Source organism: Triticum urartu, chromosome 2A (genome assembly GCF_056163025.1).
Source record: "Triticum urartu cultivar PI428250 chromosome 2A, HENAU_Tu73, whole genome shotgun sequence".
Classification (NCBI taxonomy): domain Eukaryota; kingdom Viridiplantae; phylum Streptophyta; class Magnoliopsida; order Poales; family Poaceae; genus Triticum; species Triticum urartu.
The window spans coordinates 309825810-309830925 of NC_141874.1; the positions used below are offsets into that span (position 1 = coordinate 309825810).

General features: G+C 56.8%; 1 pseudogene; it reads right to left on the bottom strand.

Moving 5' to 3' along the window:
- Window positions 1-2660: 2660 nt before the first annotated feature.
- Window positions 2661-3906, bottom strand: LOC147984928 (uncharacterized; annotated as a pseudogene).
- Window positions 3907-5116: the final 1210 nt, after the last annotated feature.

Consider the following 5116-nt stretch of genomic DNA (forward strand, 5'->3'; position numbering starts at 1 on the left):
AAGATCTGAAGAACATCCCCGAGAAGCCGTCAGGACCCGGTGCTTTATCTACCGGTGAAGCCACAAGCGCTGCCCAAACCTCGGCCTCAGTGAATGGGTTGTCAAGTCCCTTGTTGCTGACAGAGGGGAGATGCAGCTCTTCCCAGTTTATTGTGCTGACTCTACTGATCCTAGAGCCTAGCAGGTTGCTGAAATGCTGGTGTGCGGTTGCTGCTTTTTCTTCATGGTCGAGGGCAGTTCCAGTATCAGTCTGCAGCGAGTAGATGTGATTTTTCACCTCCTGGAGTTGATCTTGGCCTGAAAGAAAGCAGTCTTTGCATCACCCGCTCACAGCCATGTGATTCTGGCCGCCTATCTCTTTCTGGCGCGCTCAATCGCTGCTAATCCGAGCAGCCTTTGCTTCAGTTGCCGGCGCAGCTGAAATTCTGCATCTGAAAGTTTTCTCCGCTCCTGCGCCACATCAAGCCACAAGATTACCTCGCACGCTAGGTGGAACTGAATTTTTGTGTCACTGAAAAGAGTGCGAGCCCAAATTTTCAGGTCCGCAGTAGTTCTTCTCAACTTGACCTTGAGCCGTGCGATCGGGCAGTCGTGGTTCACGGGCCACTGCCAGGCACATTGAACTGTTTCCTGGAAATGCGGGAATCTGGGCCAGAAAGATTCAAACTTCAAAGTCGGCCTTTTGCGCGGTGCAGTGGAGCTGGCCAAGACAAGGGGGCAGTGGTCGGAGCATGCAGTTGAGGCGGCAAGAAGCATATGTGCTGGAAACATGGCCTCCCACTCCGTGTTGCAGAAGACCTTGTCGATGCTGACCATGGTGGGATCGTGACGCTCGCTAGTCCAGGTAAATCTCCGGTTCTTGCATTTGATTTCTCTGAGGTGCGCTCTGTCGAGTGCCATTCTGAATCTGCCCATCAGCCTTCGATTCAGGTTCGGGTTATTCTTGTCCCTGGCCTCGTAGATGACGTTGAAGTTGCCGTTGATCAGCCATGGCTCTCCCGCTGGCGGGGCTGCATCAATCATCTCTGCCAGGAAATCGTCCTTCCTTGCATCGTTAGTTGGCCCATACACTGTGGTTAACCAGAAGCTGCTGTCGCCCTGTGTCGTCGTCACCTTTGCTGTGATCGAGAAGCAGCCGATTGCATGAGTTTCCAATCGGGCGACATTCTTATTCCATAGGATCGCTGCTCCTCCCCTTGTCCCAATGGCGGGCAAGACTGCACAGCCTTCCAGGGCCAACCCGCTAATGTCACGCACATACTCGCGTGTCCATGTTTCCAGCTTCGTCTCCTGGAGGCATAGAATTGTTGTTCGATGGGCCTCTGCCACTTCTCTAACTGCCGATTTTTGGCTGGGGCATTTAGGCCTCTAACATTCCAGCTCATGACGGTGCAGATGCTGTTATTCATGGAACACAATGGATCTCTTTGCTAGCAAACACAATTCTATTGAAGATAGCAACAGATTACACTTGCTGCAATACAGAAGGGCACCGGAGACCACCAATAGTCCCCATAATTCTCCGGTGCATGGCGATCCACTAATCCCTAACATTGACAGTCTGCCGGAAGGGCCGGCGGTGGCTAACTCACACCCTAACTCTTGCTGGCTTAAGGCCAACCACTGGCGAAAACAACTACTACAGAGCCTGCTGCAAGGCTGAAGAGGTTGGAGAGCTAGCATAATGAAGGGTAAGTAGCAGCTAAACATGCGCCTACATCAGCAGCCTAGACTACAGCATTGGCCTCAGCGTCCGGGCCAGCGAGGCCGCCCGCGACGCGGAGAGCATCAGGATCCAGGCGGGTGAGCTTCGCGATGATCGCAATGTCGTCGTCCGTCAGAGGCTCATCGAAGCGCCAGATGAGGGCCTCTGCAACCTCCACTGTCATCTTCTCCTTTGGGCCGAGTAGTTCCAACTCCTTGATGAGCAGGAGAGAGGCGCGTTGGGCTGCAGGCACCGTGCTCGGGTTTGCGGCCTGACGCGCGCTCTGCCTGGTCGGGGTGGAGGAGACTCGGGTCTTGGGAGGGGCGGAGGGGCGCCGGGGTGGCGGAGCGGCGATGATGGGCGGAGGCACCGCGGCGAAGAGGTGATGAGGCTCCTCCTCAGTCGCGCCTCCGTTGATCTGCAGCTGCATCACCTGCTGCGTAACCGCGCCCAGCTGCAGGTTGGTGGCGATCGTGGGGGGTGGGGTGGCACGGCAGGCAGCAAATTCGAGCGGGTTGGCGAGAGCAGGGGCGATGGACTCATCGAGCTCCTGCTGGGCCTCATCCACCCGCGCGGGCGCCGGGAGGTCCCGGCCTGTGGAGTCGAAGAAGGCCTGCACAGGGTCTTCAGAGGCTGGGCCGCCTTGGGCCGGCGGCATGGGGAGCGGGGGCAGGGGAGGCGTTGCTTTCAGGATCGTCGGGTGCTGGGCGTGCCTCCTCCCTCCACGGCGGCTTTCCGGCGTGCGGCTGCGCTGGCGCGCGACGGGGGCTGCATCTCTCTTGGGGAGCTTGTCGCAGCCGAGGAGGGTATCCTTCCATGAGCGCCGCCCGCCACGGTCCTTGTCGTGGTCGTCATGGTCACGGCGAGGCCCCAGCTGGATGCCACCGCAGCCAGAAGGCGACACCAGGGCAGGGTGGCGCCGTCCATGCCCTTGGCCGTCGTCGACGTGCATGGTCTAGGAACCGGGCCAGATCTCCGGCACTTTGCGCCCCTCCTCAGAGCTCGAGGATGGAAGGCCACTCTGAGCCGAGTGTGATGAGCGCGGCGACAATGGGGACCAGTCCTCCACCAGGTCGACGTGGATGAGCAGATCATGGCGCTTGACGCGCGGCGGAGGGGCGACCTCCCTGCTCGGCGGTGAGAAGCCTTGCATGGCCTCAATGTGCCCCGTGCCCCGGGCCGTCCTCCAGAGCGTGTGCGTGGTGGGGATGAGCGCCACATCCCACACCCACACCCAGCATGCGAATGTCTTCGTGTGCCCGCGTTCGAGCGTCCTAGAGTCGAGCCGGTCTACGATGCACTTCTTGCCGAGCACCTTCTCCGCCCCCTTGATGGACCAAAGCTGCAGGGGCATCTTCTCGATGACGATGCGGACATGGAGCAGAAAGTCTTGGTGGACGATGTGGTCATCTTCGTGCCAGGGCATGATGGTGAAGCAGACGCCGTCGACGTCGATGGAGCCGAGGCGGACGGCATTGTCGCGGTGCACCGGCAGCTCGAAATGGACGAGGAAGTCCTCCGGGTCGTGGCTCGTGACCCAAAGCAGGTGCGTCGGCGTGCGCATGTGGGTGTCGAAAGCGCGCCCCACCAACATGGGGATCGCCGCGTGTCGCTCCGCCATGCAGACGAGCAGGACGGCGTGGCGACGCAGGAGGAACGTCTGGTGCTCCATCTCCAGCGTCTCGACCAGCACCGAGTGGCCGGACCTCGGGCGCCGCGAGGGATCGATGTGGGCAGGACGCTCCATGGCCAGGGTGGGGGGCTCTGGCGAGGGGAAGCGCAGCCGCTCGCGGAAGGGGCCCCGAATAGGCGGCAGATGGCCCGAACCGCATCGCAGGGGGCAGTCGTGGGCGCGGTGACCAAGCAGCTTGCACTCTATGTAGTGTAGCGGATCTCGGCAATCTATGCGCCGGTGCTCGGAGCTGAGACATCTGAAACAGAGCCCGCGGACAAGCCTTAAGAAGGCCTCACGGCCAGCAGCAGCCGCATTGAAGGAGGGCCGGCGGCATCGCTGTTGCCGGTGCGCGTGAGCACTATGGCCCAGCGGGCGTGAGCTGTCGCGCCGCGCCTTCTGGGACTTGACCATCGTCCATTCATAGCCATTGCCGGAACGGGGGGGAGCTCGGCTGCGGGGAAGGCCTAACCACTATGGATCTAAGCTGGGGTCGCCCAGAAGGGGGAGGGCTTGAGATATCCGGCATGCAGAAGGGGGTGCGCCTTGGAGCACTCGCCCCGCTGCAGGATTCGCGGCGGGGAGCCGCGGGTAGCCGTTGGCAAAGGGAGGGGCGGCTGAGAGTCCGACACCGCGGACGGACCGCTGGATCCAGACTGTCGCGGCACCGACAAGCCCCTTCCCACGCTTTCCCTGGAGCATGACCGGGCAGAGCGCGTGGAGCAGCAAGAGCGCGGGCGCCCCATGGCGCCGGAGGGGGAGAGCTGGGGCGAACGGCCCCGGGATCTGGTGGCCGCCGTGGCCGGAGCGGCCAGCCGCGCGGGGGAGAGGGTGGGCGTTCTAGCTATGCCAGGCTCTCACCAACCTTCCATGTATTTGGTGCCAAAAATTATTGAGAATAAAGTTTCTACTGTAGAGTTGATTGAGAATTTGGATAAAAAGATCCACAACCAAATTACCCAATATGGATCTAAGGTGGGAGTTACTCTGAAAAATTTGATGGAAAAACATCCCATAGTTAATGAAAGAATGGATCAAGATTCTAATAGAATCGATAAACTTGAGGGAATTATCACCAACTTGGGGTCCGCTTTTTCTTCCGTTAAAAATACTTCAAATCATCCTACTAAAATTGCCAAGCTTTTTTATGTTCCTAAAAATAAGGGTGAATCCTCTAGTAAGGAAACTGCGGATTTAAAATCAAGAAGTATTCATCCCAATCTTTTTGCTATCATTAAGGAACTGTTTGCTACAAATGATTTTCTTGATTTTGTGCCTAGGAGTTTGATAATTAATAAAAATAAAGAAACTCCTAAGAGTTATAGGTGTCTCATGGAAGAATTACCCACCAAAGATGGCAATACCTAGATCTATCTTCGCTTTTATGCCTAGCTAGGGGCGTTAAACGATAGTGCTTGTTGGGAGGCAAACCAATTTTATTTTTATTCCTTGTTTTTGCTCCTGTTTAGTACTCCCTCCGTCCCAAAATTGTTGTCTTAGATTTGTCTAAATACAGATGTATCTAGTTACGTTTTAGTGTTAGATACATCTGTATCTAGACAAACGTAAGACAAGAATTTTGGTACATCGGGAGTAATAAATAATTTATCAAGCCTCTGTTTTGGTTGTGTTTTGTGTGTTTAATTAGTGTTTGTGCCAAGTAGAACCGTTGGGAAGACTTGGGGAAAGTCTTTTTAATCTTGCTGTAAAAAACAGAAACTTTAGCGCTCACGAGAATC